Below are 18,647 nucleotides of genomic sequence, written 5' to 3' on the forward strand. Positions count from 1 at the left end.
ATTTAGCTTTATGTGCGTGGTTTTACTCTGTTATGTTTATCGTTTTATCTCTGTTGTCATTATACAATTTTTAAACAACAAACTCCTCATATCGTGTTATATAGAATTCCAATGGTGGCGTTGTTGCCAGAGTGATAGGTTGCAGTGCTGGTATTACCACCCCTTCATATATTTTACACAATATGAGTGTTCTTCTAAGTTTCACATATCCAAAAATATATGTACATCGTAACACTTGAGTTGATGGTTTGATTGTTTAAAGGGTGCTGAAATTCCATCACACATATTCATGTCTGAAGAATTTGATAGGGCAGGATGATAAGCGCCGAATACTGTATATTCAAGCACCCTAAATTACATTCACAAAGTCCATTAATTGATTATTTTATGTAGATTATCTCCATTTGCATGTTTTTGTACATTTTCAAGTTAAATTGCAAAAAGGAAGCAAAAATGATGCCTTGTGGAATTTTGAACAAAAAGGGTGCCAATTCTGAAATTCTGGCAGCAGTAGAACCTGACTTTTGTTGCCATTTTTGACCTAGCAAACTCAAGAACTGGACTTCCATCATAACACAAAAGATTTAGAGCTCTGAATCAGCTTTCCAAATCTTCAAGCGGTTCATCATTCGGAGTTCGGAGCAGAGAGTTAAGATCTTCTTACCAGAGGTGCGCAGAAATGCCTGGCAGCACTGAAGTTCTGCCTTTCTCCCCATTTTCGACCACTCAGAATTAAGAATTGGGTCTTCATCAAAACATGAAATTTTTAAAGATCTGAATCAGCTCTCCAAATCTTCAAACAGATCATCATTCGGAGTTTGGAGCACAAAGTTATGGTCATTCTTCCACAGTGGGTCAGAGATGGGCAAGAATTGCATGTTGCTCATTACACTAATTTCGAGTGCTCGAGACCACCCTTCGAGTGCTCGAAATTCTGGCAGATTGCACTCGGAAATGGCTCAATTTCAGCCACTTGCACATTGGTTTCCTCAATGCCATCTTCCTTCTTTATGAAGTGGTTGGAGGTGTTCCTTGGAGGGGAGAGAGCCTTGACTTGAGCTTGATAAGAGAGAGGGAGGACCACATAAATGTTATCCTTCATTCTTACAAGATTAGAGGAGAGAGAAGAGAGCAAGGAAGAGAGTGTTCTTGAGTGCTACAGTAGAGCTCGAAAATGAAGTTGTATTCTTCTTCTTCTTCTTCCATTTTTGTATCAATGGAGAGCTAAACCTCCATCTAGGGAGGTGATGAAGCCTCCTCTTTTGATCATGTTCTAGATTAGGCTATACTTTTGGGGACTATAATGTATAATGTATGGTAGTTTCATAGTCTAAGAGCATATTCCTTCTTGTAATGAATTTTAATGTGTAAATGGTTGATGTAAGTTCATTGTCATATCTTTGATGATTCTTGGATCAATCTTGTTGCTTTTATTTTCATAGTGACAATGAAAATATAGACTATGAATGTTTTTCAAGGCATGTTGATTTTGAAACTTGATATTCCATTGCTTAGGTACCTCCTTTGATGGTTTATACTTGATTCCTACCTTCATGTGCTTCACCATTTGATTGAAAGCTTGATGGTCTTTTGTTTGAGATAGTGTATTTGATTCTACACCTTAGTTTAAGTAGTTCAACTATGGTTGCTTTTGATGGATCATTCTTGTTTTGATTAAGTGAACTTCTTGATGATTATTAAGCAACGGAGTTGCTTCATATTTCTTGACCATTGCATATATGCTATTTATCCCCAAATTTAGACCTAATCTAGCATGTACTTAGGGTGTAGTGTGGATTCATCTCCCTAGTCTTTTCTACTTGTATCTCACTTCTTCAATTTCATTGCAATCTATTGTTTTATGCATTTTAATTTCTTAGTTTAGTGACAAACACACAAACCCTTTATAAACCCCTCATCACTCTAAAATGACTTTAGATACTTAGGTTGCCTTAAGACTAGCGCAGTCCCAGTGGTTCGACTTACCCGTCCAATAGCCCTATTTTACAATGATTCGTGCTATTGCGAAGAGGGTTGATTTATAATTGATTTCGACCGTCGATCAATTTTTGGCGTCGTTGCCGGGGACTTGCATACGGTTTAGTGACCAAGGTTCTAGGATTAATTTTAGTTTGATTGTGAATATTGTGTTTTGTGCATATTTTTCGTGTGGTTTAACCATTTTCGTGTTGTAAGATTCTAGGGACTCGAATCTCGCCGTGGGAACGCTAGCAAAGCGTAAGTCTAGAGGACCCCAGGTAAGTTTCTTGACCTTTTAGTTTCACATTGTAAGATATCGTGCATGTGTTAAGCTTAGAAGTAGTTAATTTATTTGCAAGCCCTTGTTGAGGCTATATTATTGTTTTAATTCTGTGTATAAGCATCGGTCCTTGTCGTGGCCATTTATTTTCTGTCTTGATAATTGAGGAGAAAGGGAACATCGTATGTGGAGTTGTGGATAATGAATTGCTTTGTTGATTATATGCTATGCTGTTGATGTTCGGTCGTAGGTCACTCTCTCTACCCACAATCGATTCGCCCATTGATATCAATTCTCTTGAAAGAACTCTTAGAAGAAACCTTAGGGAATCTACTCTTACAAGGGATCTTGAAACTGAATTTAATACAATGGGAGATAATATAGGAAATCCGGGGAATGAAAGGGCTGAAATTCCTAATATCGAGCCAATGACTCGTAGAGATCATTTCATCCCTACCACCTATGCTTCTCCTTCTTGCATAGTAATGCCAAACATCGATGCAGCTCAATATGAGATCAAATCAAGCACCATCCAAATGCTTCCATCATTTCATGGCTTTGATAATGAAGATCCATATAAGCATCTTGATGAGTTCCTTGAAATCTGTTCGACCATCCGGTTGAGAGGTTTTCCGGACAATGCACTCCATCTCCATCTTTTCCCATTCTCCCTAAAGGATAGGGCAAAATATTGGTTGAACTCCCTCGCTCCCAATTCCATTACTTCTTGGGCTCAATTGCAACAAGAATTCCTTAAGAAGTATTATCCGGTGAGTAAAACCAACCAAATGAGGCATTCCATTCTAAGCTTTTCTCAAATTGATAGAGAACAACTATATGAGACTTGGGAAAGGCTACAAGATCTTCTTTTGAAATATCCTCATCATTTGATCCCAAAATGGCAATTAGTGCAAGTTTTCTATGCCGGCTTGACCGAAACCCATAGATTCATGGTTGATTCTTCTTGTGGTGGGATGTTCATGTCCAAGAATGCGGATGAGGCTTGGACCCTACTTGAGAATTTAAGCAAAAATTCACTTCAACATAATTCTCGTAGGGCTGCGACCTCAACCATTGCAAAGAACACCAACCTTTGTCAACCAAAATCAATAAGGGAGGAATCATCTCAAGTGGATGCCATCGCTCATAAATTCTACCAATTGAAGGCACCACATCTTCCTCCTTCATTGTCTCAAAATTCGGCAAGTTCAGTTTGTGCTTCATGTACTAGTCCATTCCATCTCTCGGAAGATTGCCCCACACCGGAGCAATTTCCCAATCCTAACCAAGAGCAAGCTAATGCCATGTTCTCAAGGCCCGGGCATAACCCATATTCCAATACATATAATCCGGGTTGGAGAGACCATCCGAATTTTCGTGGAGGCAACAAGCCCCACAAAATTCCCAATTTCAAAATCAAGGGCCTCAAAATCAGCCCTCTTCTCAATATCAAGGTAGGCCTTTCCAAGCCTCTTCAAGCTACCATCCTCCTTACAATCCAAATGTTTCCAATCAACCTCCTATGTGTCCAACTGACGAGATAGTAGCTGCAAACAAGCAAATGATGGAATCATTAAATAAGCAAATAATGGATTCCAACAAGCAACTCTTGACATCCTTGCAGCCTACTCTCCAAATGGTTCACTCTCATACTCAATCCATAGCTAATCTCGAAAATCAAGTGGGCCAAATAGCTAACTCGGTGAATCAATTGCTTCAAAAGGACAAGGGCAAGCTTCCCTCTCAACCTTTTGAAAATCCTAGAGGAATGCATGTGATTGATGAAACCCCTCCTCCGAGTGGGCCAACTCATGAACAAGTTCAAGCTATCACTACCCTTCGGAGTGGTAGAGTGGTTGACAACAAGGTTGATGGAGACACAAGTGAGAAAAACCCTCATTTGAAAAATCCAAATTCAAGCTCTTCAAGTCCAAATCCAAGCTCTTCTTGTCCAAATACCATTCACGGAAAGCCCACTCATGTCACCCCAAATGTGGAAACTTCTTATGAGCCAAAAGCTCCGTTTCCTCAACGTCTCCAAGAGTCGACACATTTTGGGAATAAGAATTGCAAAATTCAAGACATGTGGGAAGTTTTCAAGCAAGTAAAGATTAACTTGCCCCTCTTGGATGCTATCAAGCAAATCCCTCCCTATGCAAAATTTCTCAAGGATTTGTGTACTCAAAAGCGCACTTCTAAAAATCATTTGCCAAAGAAAGTGAGACTAACTGAGAATATGAGTGCAATCATTCAACACAGTGCTCCTCTAAAGTATAAGGATCCGGGCGCCCCAACTATCTCGTGTGTCATTGGTGACAACAAGATAGAAAGGGCCCTCCTTGACTTGGGTGCTAGTGTCAATTTGATTCCATACTCGGTTTACCTACAACTTGGGTTGGAAGATCTTAAGCCGACATCCGTGGTTTTGCAACTTGCCGATAGATCGGTCAAGCATCCACGAGGCATTCTTGAGGATATTATCATCAAAGTGGACAAATTCTACTTCCCAGTAGACTTTGTGGTTCTTGATACGGAACCGGTCCATGACCCAAAAAAGCACATTCCCGTGATCCTTGCTAGGCCATTTTTAGCCACGGCTAATGCATCAATTAATTGCCGAACCAGGGTGATGGACATTGCTTTCGGAAACATGCAAGTCAAACTCCACATCTTTCATACAACTCAACATCCCTCCAATGAGGATGATTGTTTTCTTGTGGATGTCATTGATGAAGTGGTCGAAGAATCTCTCCCCTTCATTCTAAGTAAAGATCCTCTTGAAACTTGCATGTCCCATTTTGACTTCTCAAACTTTGATGTTGATCAAGCCATTCAAGAAGTCAATTCCTTGCTTGATATTAATGCTATCATGGATGTACCTCCTTGGAAAATTCCAAAAGAACCACTTCCCCAACTTTCCACTACTCTTCCGGTCCCATCATTGCTATCTCCGCCACAACTTGAGCTTAAGCCGCTCTCGACCCATCTCAAGTATGTATTCCTTGGTCCAAAGCAAACTCTTCCGGTCATCATTGCCTCGGACCTTCAAAAAGACCAAGAGACCAACCTTTTAGCGGTGCTCCAAGAGCATAAAGAAGCTATTGGTTGGATAGTGGTAGATTTGAAAGGAAATGACCCCTCCATTTGTATGCACCACATTCATATGGGGGATGACGCAAAGCCTACTAGAGAGGTCCAGCGCCGGTTAAATCCAAATATGAAGGAAGTGGTCATGAAAGAGGTGATCAAATTGCTAGATGCGGGAATCATCTACCCTATCTCTGATAGCAAGTGGGTGAGCCCCACACAAGTTGTGCCCAAGAAATCCGGTCTCACCGTTGTTGAAAATTCAGCAGATGAGCTCGTGCCACAACGGACTACCACCACGTGGCGTGTGTGCATTGATTACCGGAAACTCAATTCGTCAACTAGGAAGGATCATTTTCCACTTCCATTCATTGATTAAATCCTGGAAAGGTTAGCCGGCCAAAGCTTTTATTGTTTTCTTGATGGTTATTCCGGCTATAACCAAGTGGCAATCGCCCCCCAAGATCAAGAGAAAACAACATTCACATGTCCCTTTGGTACTTTTGCCTATCGACTCATGCCTTTTGGGCTTTGCAATGCGCCGACGACGTTCCAAAGGTGCATGATGTCCATATTCTCGGAAATGGTTGAAAAGTTCTTGGAAGTTTTCATGGACGATTTTTCCGTATTTGGCTCTTCCTTTGACTCGTGTCTCAAAAATCTGTCTCTTGTGCTCCAAAGATGCAAAGAGACGAATCTCATTCTAAGTTGGGAGAAAAGCCACGTCATGGTCCAAGAAGGCATTGTTTTAGGACATGTCATTTCTAAGCGGGGAATCGAGGTAGACAAGGCAAAAGTTGAGTTAATCTCTAATCTTCCTCCTCCGAATTCCGTCCGTCAAATTCGTTTTTTTCTTGGCCATGCCGGATTCTATCGTCGCTTCATCAAAGATTTTAGCAAAATCTCACGGCCCTTGTGTAATCTCTTAGCCAAGGATGTTCCGTTCAATTTTGATGACGCTTGCATGGAAGCTTTCATCAAACTTCGCACTCTCCTCTCATCCGCCCCAATCATAAAACCGCCTAATTGGTCTCTTCCCTTTGAGATCATGTGTGATGCATCCAACTATGCATTAGGGGCGGTTTTGGGCCAACGTGTGGATAAACTTCCGCATGTCATTTATTATGCTAGCAAGACTCTCTGCGATGCCCAATTGAACTACACCACCACTGAAAAAGAATTGCTAGCTGTGGTGTACGCCTTGGATAAATTTCGCTCTTATCTTCTTGGTTCCAAGGTCATCGTCTTTTCGGATCATGTCGCTCTGAGGCATTTGTTAGCGAAAGAAGAGACAAAACCCCGTTTAATTCGATGGATCCTCTTACTTCAAGAGTTTAACATTGACATCCGGGACAAAAAAGGGACCGACAATGTTGTCACCGATCATCTCTCTCGCTTACTTATTGAAAAATCTTCCGAATTCGCAGCCATCCGTGATTCCTTTCCGGATAAGCAACTTCTTCAAGTTTCACATTTCAATCTTCTATGGTTTGTGGATATTATCAACTATCTTGCGGTTGGCAAAATTCCAACTCATTGGTCCAAACAAGAGAAGGACCGATTTTTCTCCCAAGTCAAGCATTTCATTTGGGAAGATCCGGAACTATTCAAGTATTACCCGGACCAAATCATCCGGTGATGCATTCCTAAAACTGAGACCACAAGCATTCTAAATTTTTGCCATACTCTTGCTTGTGGAGGCCATTTCAGTGCCAAAAAGACCGCTAACAAAGTTCTTCAAAGCGGATTCTTTTGGCCTACCTTGTTTCGGGATGCATACAATTTTTGCAAATCGTGTGAACGATGTCAAAAACTTAGATCCATGTCCCGAAGAGACATGATGCCCCTCACCAACATTTTAATTGTTGAAATTTTTTACGTGTGGGGGATTGACTTCATGGGACCAATTCCATCTTCTTATGGCTATGAGTATATCCTTGTAGTGGTGGATTATGTGTCTAAATGGGTTGAAGCCGAGGCTACTAAAACCGATGATCATAAAGTCGTGATCCAATTCATTCAGTCCCATATCTTTAGTCGTTTTGGTACGCCCCGAACAATCATTAGTGATGGCGGATCTCATTTCTGAAATCGTTATCTCAAATCCGTCCTTACCAAGTATTCCGTCATTCATAAGGTTGCTACACCTTACCACCCTCAAACGAGTGGTCAAGTAGAGATTTCTAACCGGGAGATTAAGCACATTTTGGAAAAAACGGTTAGACCGAACCGCAAAGATTGGTCATTAAGGCTAAACGATGCGCTTTGGGCTTACCGGACAGCTTATAAGACACCCATTGGCATGTCACCATATCGACTTGTCTTTGGCAAAGCATGTCATCTCCCGGTAGAATTAGAGCACTGTGCTTATTGGGCCATAAAAAGGTTCAATTTTGATCTCAAACAAGCCGGCTCTAATCGTACGTTGCAATTAAATGAACTTGAGGAATTGCGTAATGACGCGTATGAAAGTGCAAAAATCTACAAGGCAAAGACTAAAGCTTTTCATGACAAACACATCGTCAAGAAGTCTTTTGCCCCCGGACAAAAGGTTTGGCTTTTCAATTCCCGCTTGAAACTCTTTCCCGGTAAACTCCGGTCAAGATGGGATGGTCCATACATTGTCACTACTGTCTTTCCTCGTGGAGCAATCGAACTTCATGATCCTGCAAAAGGATCACTCTTCAAGGTTAATGGCCAACGGCTTAAGCCTTGCATTGATGGCACAATCCCAACCTGAAAAGTTGAGGAAGTCCTCTTGACGGACCCAATTTATGAGGATTAGTGCCAACTTTAACTTCGTCTAGCTATCGACATTAAATTTAGCAAAGCAAGGGAATAAATTCTTTCGATGTTCCAAGCTTCCCTACCTCCTTTCCATTGCCTGAGCCTTGAAATTTTCTGGGAAATGGTTTCGAAAAGCCAAAAATTTGATTTTTCTGGAATGCTCTTTAGTTGTGTTCCACAATTTTAGACCGACTTCTTAGACCTTCTCAACTCTTGTTTTCATTCCCGGAAGTTTCCGGCTCTATCGGGCAATTTTCTCAGACTTTCGACTTGGCCCTCACATGCATAGCCTTTTCTCTTCCTGCATTGTTGGATCATGATTCCTAAAAATCATCCATACATTACATTGATGTTGCAAAAAGTTGAAAAGTTTCTTAAATTCATTCATGCAGTAGAGAGTAGTTGCAAGGTCTCAAAATTTTCCCAAATTTCATTCATATATTCATTGGCGGAAAATTGCACAGTTTGAAAAATTTTCTAATTTTTCCATGTATTGCAATGAGGTATAGAGTTGAATTTTTCAGCCTTGCATTCGAATGACATGATGTTGCAAAGTTTAAATTTTGTTGCAATGTTTCAAGTTAAAAACATATATATTTTTATGCAAAAATTTTGCATTATTATTATTATTATTAACAATAATAATAATAATAAATTTTCATGAACTTGAAACATTGTCTCAAAAAAAAAAAAAAAAAAAAAAAAAAAAAAAAGAGAAGCAATTTTCATTCATTCATAGGAATTCCATTGCAGCCATGAGCTCATAACTTCATGCATTCATTCATCCATGCATTCAAGTTGGTTGAAAAATTTGTATCCCATTATCATGCATGCATAAAAATGATAAATCTTCAGGTTCACAGTTTGCATGAATGCATGCATGCATTGCATTCATGCATCCTCATCCATGTAGTCCAAGTCTTTCATCCAATTTGAGTCCATGCATCCCATGTTACATTTCTTTGTTGCAATCATCCATGCAAACTCATTGCCTTCATATTGCAACATGCAATTTCCATGATGAGCAACTTCATTGCCGTGCTTATTGTCTTCATTTTGAGCAATCCCATTTCCCATTTGAGTGCTCGCAGCTTTCAAAGCATCAATCCTAGCTACTGCCTTCATTTAGAGCACTCTAGTTTCCATTTGGAGTGCTCTAAAGTTTCAGCCCTTCATTTGCAGCCACTGCCTCATTTTCGAGCACTCTCAATTCCTGTTAGAGTGCTCGAATTTCCTGCACTACCATGCCGAGCCCACTGCCTTCAATTCGAGTGCTCGCAGGCTCAGTTCGAGCACTCGAATCTGCTTCCTCACTCTCTTGTCAACCATAAACCCAGCATAAACCAACACATCCATGCAAATCCACCTCCTCAACAACCCAACCTCAATCTCATCTTGGCATCTCCACTTCCAAATACACCACACAGCCCATGCACAACCATCCAACCCCAACACAAGCCAACTTCCCAACACAAGCAACCCACCACCTCATTTCCCTCGGTTCACCACCCACTCACCAACCATGCACACCAAACTGCAACCAACCAACTTCAACCATGCCAAACCACCCTCCAACTGGCAAACCAAACAACACCACAAACCATCCTGCAAACCACCCTAACCATCAAACCCACTCCATGCAACCATTCTCCACGACCTACATGCATGCATGCAAGCCCCATGCATGCATGCCCCTCTCGGTTCACCACCCTGCAGGCAACCTCTAACTCGAACACCCCATGCATGTAATCATGCCACCAAACAACCCCCATCAACCCATCTTTCAACTCTCGGCATCTCCCTCTACTTCCCAACACTCACCACCCTCACCACACCACACAAACCCTATGCTCGATCACCCCAACCCCTCCACTCACCTCATTGCCCCATTCTAGAGCACTCGAAGCCAAGCTTCGAGTGCTCGCCGTTCCTTGAGTCCTCTCACAACAACCACCCGAGCCTACTGCCTCCACTTCGAGTGCTCGAAGTGAAGCTTCGAGCACTCGACCAAACACCCACTTCCTCTCTCTTTTAAAAAACCCTCTCTCACTCGAAGCTCCCTCCCTCTCTTTCTTTTAAACCCACAAACCAACCAACCAACCTCCCCACTCCATCTCCCTCTCAACCCAAGCATGCACCACACCCTCACACCATCACACCACCTTTCTCTCGGCAACCTCTAACCAACCCATCCATGAACCACATGCATGCAACCCACTTTCTCTCTCTACCCAAAACAACCAATCCAACTCTCATCCACCACCAGCCAACCAACATTGCCACCACCCCTGCGCGTCTGCATTTCCCATTTCCCATTCTTTCCCAAGGTATGTGAGCTTCCTATTATTCTCATTTCTTTGTCTTTATTTCATCATAAGGAGGATGGGATTGCATGTCGGCGATTTTGTTGATGCTTGTGTTGCTTGTTGTTGATGATAGCTCTATCCTAGAGCTTGTTTTCTTGCCAAAATTTTTGAGTTTGCTCCTCCATCCCACTCACTCTCACCTTTTCCTTTTTGTGGTGCACGCCAGGTGTTCGGTGAAATTCCTCAACCAAGTCCACCTCTCTAAATGTCTCGTGCCGGTCCTTCTTGCCCTCCTAGACCCTTTGCGGGTGCCCGTGCTGTCAATCGTGAGCGACCATGTGATCCTTGGGTTGGCAAACAACTCAACTACGAGCTTTCTTTTCCGCTCACGGATGCCTTTGACAGTCTACCCACTACTTCGTGGGCTGTAGCCGAATTGACTAACCGGCGTCTGCAGTACATTTGCGCGCCCCTTACCAGGGTTGCCTACCCTCGTGTAGTGCGTCTCTTCTACCAGAATCTCCAATGCCCTGAAGAGCCACCCATTTCTCTCACTACATCCATTGATGGCACCACCTATGCTTTCACTATGACTGACATCATTCAGGTTTCTGGTTGCCCCATTGAGTGCCCCGCTGACCTTTTGGACCCTACTGGCCATACGTTGTATGAGCAGGTCGATGATATGACTGTCGAGCAGGTAGTGGCGGCCATTGGCAATGTTGACGATCCTAATAGGCCCCGGTCTTTTATCCGCAAAACCAATCTTCCGGAACGCCTCTGGTTCATTGACACTGTTTTCAAGCACAATGTCTGCCCTTTGGTGCATAGCACCGAGCGTAGGGGCCTGCTTTTGCAAGCCTTATATGCCATGGACCAAGGCCAATGGTTCTCCATCCCGGAGCTTATTTGGACAACATTTATGAAATTTTGGCATGACGCTCATAATCCACGGGTTTCGCGAGTTGAAAATCAGAAATTGCCTTTGCCGTTTTTCATCACTCGGCTCCTTCAGCATAAGGGTTTCATTGTTCCTCCCCATGAACCAAAAGGCGAAAAGATTAAAAATTTTACCAAGCGCCGGTGGATCAATGTTCTTAGCCATTCTAGCACCCCTCAGCCTGCTACCCCCCTATTCATCCAAGCTCCACCTCCTCCTCCTTCTGAGGATGCTTCCACGGCAGCAGCCGCTGCAAGGTTAGAGCCTCCGGTCAACTCTCAGCCAGACCAGGCTTTCATCCGGGCTAGCATTGCCGGTATTCATGAGCGGATGGATCGTTTTGAAAATTCTCTATCCGCGTACACTCGGACTATGTGTGCGACTTCTTCCCGTGCCGAAGAAGATCATCGTCTTGCTGCTGAAGACCGCCGTGTCGCAGCTGAGGAACGTCGTTTGGCTCAGGCCGATCGGCATAAGACTCAGTCTCTCCTCCATTCCATCCTCGCCCGTCTTCCCTCTGGACCATAGCTGCTGTGAGTGTTGGACCTTATCTTTTTGTTTCATATGTACATATTTCTCTTGTATCTGTTGTTTTACTTTTGCACTGTAAGAATTTGCTATGTATAGGTTGCTCTAGTAGACATGATCCCTGTACAGCTCTTTTTGTAATCATGTAAACTCTTTTTGAAATGCAAATTCTCTCTTTTCTGTTAACTTTATGTATATTATTTTTCTGTATTTATACTTGTGCTATTAATGCTTTTTGTAGTTGTCTCTTTTTATTTTTCATGATACTATCCAGGTGGCGCAGTTTATTTCAAGTTTGGGGGTTTTGTTTCACCATGCCGTTTCCTCCCCCTGGGTATTTTTGTTCCTTTTTATTTTTCTGTCATTTTTTGTCTTTAACTTCAACCCATGTCCACATTGAGGACACTGTGTAGTTTAAGTTTGGGGGTGCAATATTGCATTTTTGGCATAATTTTGGTATCACTATTTTGTAAAGCAATGATAGTATAGCTTGAAACTTGTCGGATACAAAGCATATGTTTAATACCTTGTGTATAGAAGCAATTGAGAATTTTTGAAAATAAAGAAATTTGAATTTGAAGTAATCATGCAAAATACAATGTAGTCTGTATAAATGCCTCAATTAGATTCTTGCTGGATTTACACTCTTATAAGCTTCACAATGCACAGATACACATTGGAAACTTAACTGTGAGGCATGCAACTTGATTGACCTTGACCTTGGCCTAGTTAATCTGATTTGATGAACTTGATAGATGAATATCTTTGGCATGATATAAGTTGTTAAAAAAAAAAAAAAAAAAAAAAAAATGAAGATGAGAAAGAAAGAAAATAATGACCAGTTGAAGTTCGTAGCCTTTCCAACTCGAGCTATTAAGTCCTATGGAGTGTCTCTACACTTAACACCCTAAAGCCGTCTGGTTTGGGAGTTGTTGGCCTAACGCTTGCTACATGGGTTGGTTAGAAAGCTTAAAGGACTTAAACATTGCACGGTTATTCAAAAAAATGTGTGTAATAAACATGGTTTGTTGGAATTCGTAGCCTTTCCAACTTGAGCTATTAAACCCTATGAGTGTCTTTACACTTAGCACCCTAAAGCCGTCTGGTTTGGGAGTTGTTGGCCTAACGCTAGCTACATAGGTTGGTTAGAAAGGTTAAAGGATTTCAACACTGCACAACCATTTTATGTTTCACTTTTGAGTTATAATAAATTCTTAACAGGCAACAAAAGTTGTCTTGAAAATAAAATCATGCCTTAGGGACTTCATGTAAAGGGGAATTCATTGATTTGAAAACTTGTGCCTTGGAATTAGAAAAGAAAGTAAAAGCCGCATGTTGAGAATTCAATTCACTTTCACTAGAGTTTGAGTTATTTCCATTTAAGAGATGACAATTGAATTATTTATACGGACTATGATGTTGATGCATGCATGTTGAAATGGTTTTTGCCAATTTTTGTATAAATGCTTCATATATGCAAGGTAGTCTTCCCAATGATCCCGTCTTCAGCTCTTTATCTGTTTCAAGTTGTATTTGAGCTATGTTTATGTTTATTTTTGCCATGGTGGATATTTTTGTAATAGCATTCCCATGTTTTTCATTCCATTGAGCTTTGCATTTTGGTTTTGCTAAGGGACTAGCAAAATGTAAGTTTGGGGGTGTGATAAGCGCCGAATACTGTATATTCAAGCGCCCTAAATTACATTAACAAAGTCCATTAATTGATTATTTTATGTAGATTATCTCCATTTGCATGTTTTTGAACATTTTCAGGTTAAATTGCAAAAAGGAAGCAAAAATGTTGCCTTGTGGAATTTTGAACAAAAAGGGTGCCAATTCTGAAATTCTGGCAGCAGTAGAACCTGACTTTTTTCACCATTTTTGACCTAAAAAACTCAATAACTGGACTTCCATTATAACATGAAAGATTTAGAGTTTTGAATCAGCTTTCCAAATCTTCAAGCGGTTTGTCATTCGGAATTTGGAGCAGAGAGTTATGATCTTCTTGCCAGAGGTGCGCAGAACTACCTGGCAGCACTGAAGTGCTGCCTTTCTCCCCATTTTTGACCAACCAGACTTGAGAATTGGGTTTTCACATGAAGTTTTTAAAGCTCTGAATCAGCTCTCCAAATCTTCAAACAGATCATCATTTGGAGTTCGGAGCATAAAGTTATGGTCATTCTTCCACAGTGGGTCAGAGATGGGCAAAAATTGCATGTTGCTCATTACACTAATTTTGAGTGCTCGAGACCACCCTTCAAGTGCCCAAAATTCTGGCAGATTGCACTCGGAAATGGCTCAATTTCAGCCACTTGCACATTGGTTTCCTCAATGCCATCTTCCTTCTTTATGAAGTGGTTGGAGGTGTTCCTTGGAGGGGAGAGAGCCTTGACTTGAGCTTGGTAAGAGAGAGGGAGGACCACATAGATGTTATCCTTCATTCTTATAAGATTAGAGGAGAGAGAAGAGAGCAAAGAAGAGAGTGTTCTTGAGTGCTACAGTAGAGCTCGAAAATGAAGTTGTATTATTCTTCTTCTTCTTCCATTTTTGTATCAATGGAGAGCTAAACCTCCATCTAGGGAGGTGATGAAGCCTCCTCTTTTGATCATGTTCTAGATTAGGCTATACTTTTGGGGACTATAATGTATAATGTATGGTAGTTTCATAGTCTAAGAGCATATTCCTTCTTGTAACGAATTTTAATGTGTAAATAATTGATGTAAGTTCATTGTCATATCTTTGATGATTCTTGGATCAATCTTATTGCTTTTATTTTTATAGTGACAATGAAAATATAGACTATGAATGTTTTTCAAGGCATGTTGATTTTGAAACTTGATATTCCATTGCTTAGGTACCTCCTTTGATGGTTTATACTTGATTCCTACCTTCATGTGCTTCACCATTTGATTGAAAGCTTGATGGTCTTTTGCTTGAGATTTTGTATTTGATTCTACACCTTAGTTTAAGTAGTTCAACTATGGTAGCTTTTGATGGATCATTCTTGTTTTGATTAAGTGAACTTCTTGATGATTATTAAGCAACGGAGTTGTTTCATATTTCTTGACCATTGCATATATGCTATTTATCCCCAAATTTAGACCTAATCTAGCATGTACTTAGGGTGTAGTGTGGATTCATCTCCCTAGTCTTTTCTACTTGTATCTCACTTCTTCAATTTCATTGCAATCTATTGTTTTATGCATTTTAATTTCTTAGTTTAGTGACAAACACACAAACCCTTTATAAACCCCTCATCACTTTAAAATGACTTTAGATACTTAGGCTGCCTTAAGACTAGCGCAGTCCCAGTGGTTCGACTTACCCGTCCAATAGCCCTATTTTACAATGATTCGTGCTATTGCGAAGAGGGTTGATTTATAATTGATTTCGACCGTCGACCACAGGACCTTCAACACAACCCCAAGAATATGAGAATAGCCCCCGTGCAGCTTATTTTGGTGAACCCATGACTCCATTAACTAAACTGTTTGCAAGTGAACCAGTAATGACCCATCAGCATATGAAGAACCATTCACGTTGAAACTGGTAAGTGTATATTATATGCATAAGGCCCAAATTTTTAATAAATTTGCTGTTGAAATTGCAAACAACTGATGTATTATTTTTTGTGAATTATGATAGTAAAAGGAAGTTGATGTAAAAGGTGTACGTCAATCGAATGTTGCCCCAATGTCCCCTGTGCCAATGGCAAACATGAATTAAACATGTCACCAACAATAGTGTCGAAAATAGGCAGAACAGAACATTCTGAAGGACATAAAAATTTGGTGCAGTTATTTGTTTTGATACAAATATGTTATTAATGAACATATATGAACTTAAATCTTTTGTTTCCTATGTGATCTTAGAAAGACTTTTGATACTTTATTTATGTTGATTGCATTTATTATTGCACCTTAAATAATTCGGTTTGGTGAAGTTGTTGGTAAGAACTGTAAAGAGTCTATGGTTTGTTTGGACAATTACTTTCCACCAACACTTGTAGTTGTGTGGACAATTAATTACAGTTTGGTAAGAACATTAAATAGGCGAGTTATGTTTACCCATTGCTGAACTTGAAGTTTAAATATTCGGGGATCCTTCATCCCCATATCCTTCGCCTCATATTCACTTCACATATTCTGTATAAGCAATGGGTACACATCGGTTTTATGTTGTTTTCAAGGGCCAGAATGTGGGTATATACAGGAACTTGGCAGACGCGATGGCACAGACACGAGGGTATCCTGATGCGAAGTATTATCCTTATACTAGTCATGCAGACGCTATTGAGTCCTTCATTAGATGGAATACCCACTGCCATGTTGAAGTGGTAAAAAGTGAAGGTGAGGTAGTACAAGATATTCAACCTGATGCAATCCGTCCACCTCTACAGGTGTCTCAAGTTGAATGGCAACAGGAACATCTTATTAAGTATGAGGAGTTAACAAATGCGAGGAGTGTAATTGTTGTAGAGTGTAGAAGAGCAGGTCTACCCATTCTAAGACCACGTTCACTTGAAATGAAACTGGCAGGTACATCAGATATGTATTCCATCATTGATCAGATTAACCATGAAATTCGTCAACTTTATCTGAGATGGCGTAAGGTAGAGAAAGTGAATGAAACTAAACAAACATATGAGGATCCAACTGAACAAATTGCCTCCATTTTGAATGACCCAGATCTGAAATCAGATTATGATTTGTCGGATTTTTCTGACCCAGGAGATGATGACTTTGTAATTCCACCTCCAAGATATAGTAGAAAGAAATAATGTAAGTGGATGTATGTTAAATTATTTCTAGAGTTGTACCTTTTTTATAATACTTATTTTCCAATTAATTTACTGGGAATAACATCAAAAGGATTTCATATGTTTTGTCGTAATTAAGTTATATGTACTGCAGGAATTATTTCGTAACAGAAGTGAAAACAAATTTTACCTATTCGCTGCATGTAATCGAAAACCATCAATTATAAATTTTATTTTCTAATGTACACGTGTACACTTCTACGACATCAATGAACTTTAAAAAAATGTATTAATGATTGACACGTGGAAACTTTCATCTTAGCCTTGTAACCGTTGTTACGTTGAAACGTTTTAACCTTATAACTGCCCTAGGCAATGTTTAAAGGTAAATTTATGCGTCTATTTATATCGCCATCCTCTATACCATATGCAGTTGCTGCATGTATTCAGAAACCATGGATGTTGTTCTATATACTGCGATTGAAGATGTGGTAGACGAGTTGAGGCTATAGCTTTTACAAATAGTCAGGAGAAGCATGCATGGTGAGTTATGTTTCAGTTTATAGTTTACAATTTACATGCATTCTCGGCTTATGGGTCTGCATTACCAAAGTGGGACATATGGGTGTTCTAAGTATTGAAAATGAAGGGAAACGGCAGAACTGGGCACTGGACCATAGACGACGGGTCTACAGCGATACGCTGCAACAATTGAATTAGTTGGACGTAATGGGCCAGATGAAAGTATCCCAGCAAGATGTATGTACCTAGAATAATGTTTTCAATCTCGTGATCATGTTGCAAAGTTTATTAGGGGAGTGGTATGTTTCCTAAGATCATGTGTACTCTTTTACGTATTACACTTTATTTATTTGTATACTCTAACATGCAAAAAAATTTGTACAGGTTGATTGAATTGTTTACAATGAAAAAATAAGGTTAGCTTTCCTCCATACAGATGGTTACGCATCCCTCTATCTTATGTGTATTGCATTATTATTTTCCAATGAAGCGGACAAAGTGGCGGGGATTAATTTATTAACGTTGTTGAGGACAAATTCAATACTCAACACTTGTATCAAGTCTGCCCGTAGAAAGATGTTAACAATTATTGAGAGGACTTCTTCCTGCAATCGGTTATTCTTTACGCATGTTCCAAAATGTTATCCCGAAGGCAACCATATTGATTGGCATTGCTGGATCCTTAACGAAGATCTCATTAATTGTAATCGTTGTTGGTGTGATTTAAATATCATGGTTTTGCAAGGTCATCTTTCGCAACATCACATAGAAGGATTATATGGGTAGTTCTGTAATTTGAATGGGTAACACACAGTGGACTTTCGCCACATTAGAATGGACTTTCTTCATGTATTCAAGTATATGAATTATAGAATAATGCATGATGAAAGTGATGCAGCAAAATATAATATTTGTAATTGTTATATAATTTTTGTATGGAGATGTTATTTTGAAATTGACGTCATAACATTTTAATAACAAGTGCCACAAGTATATTGTATATCATATAGGTATATATTTTAAACACATGTCACAACAATTTGTCAGACGTACATAACATAACATATGTCACAACTTTATATATGTTTTAAACATATGTCACAACTACATAACATAAGTAAAATATTGCAAGAATACCATGAAGAACCACACAACGCTTATAAAAGTTATTTCATCCATCCACCTCTAAACTTCCAAGTCACAATAGTAGATGGATCAAAAGTAGGTAGCTAATGGATAACCTATTTCCTCTATTTCAAAGAAAACAATCATTGTTCTACAGGGATATTTCAATTCAAACATCCTGCCATATCTGAATCGCTGCTGAGCACCATTATGTCTAATAAGGAAGGGATAGAAGCATATACATTCATAGCAAAATGATGTGGAATTGAACGAATGAATGGCAGTTCACACAAATCTTCTAAAAATTTCTGGTAACCATAATTTTCTTGGTCC

The sequence above is a fragment of the Cornus florida genome, unplaced genomic scaffold, assembly GCF_030987335.1.
Source record: "Cornus florida cultivar Cherokee Brave unplaced genomic scaffold, ASM3098733v1 CherokeeBrave_3.0.0_Hap2_Chr10, whole genome shotgun sequence".
Taxonomy (NCBI): Eukaryota; Viridiplantae; Streptophyta; class Magnoliopsida; order Cornales; family Cornaceae; genus Cornus; species Cornus florida.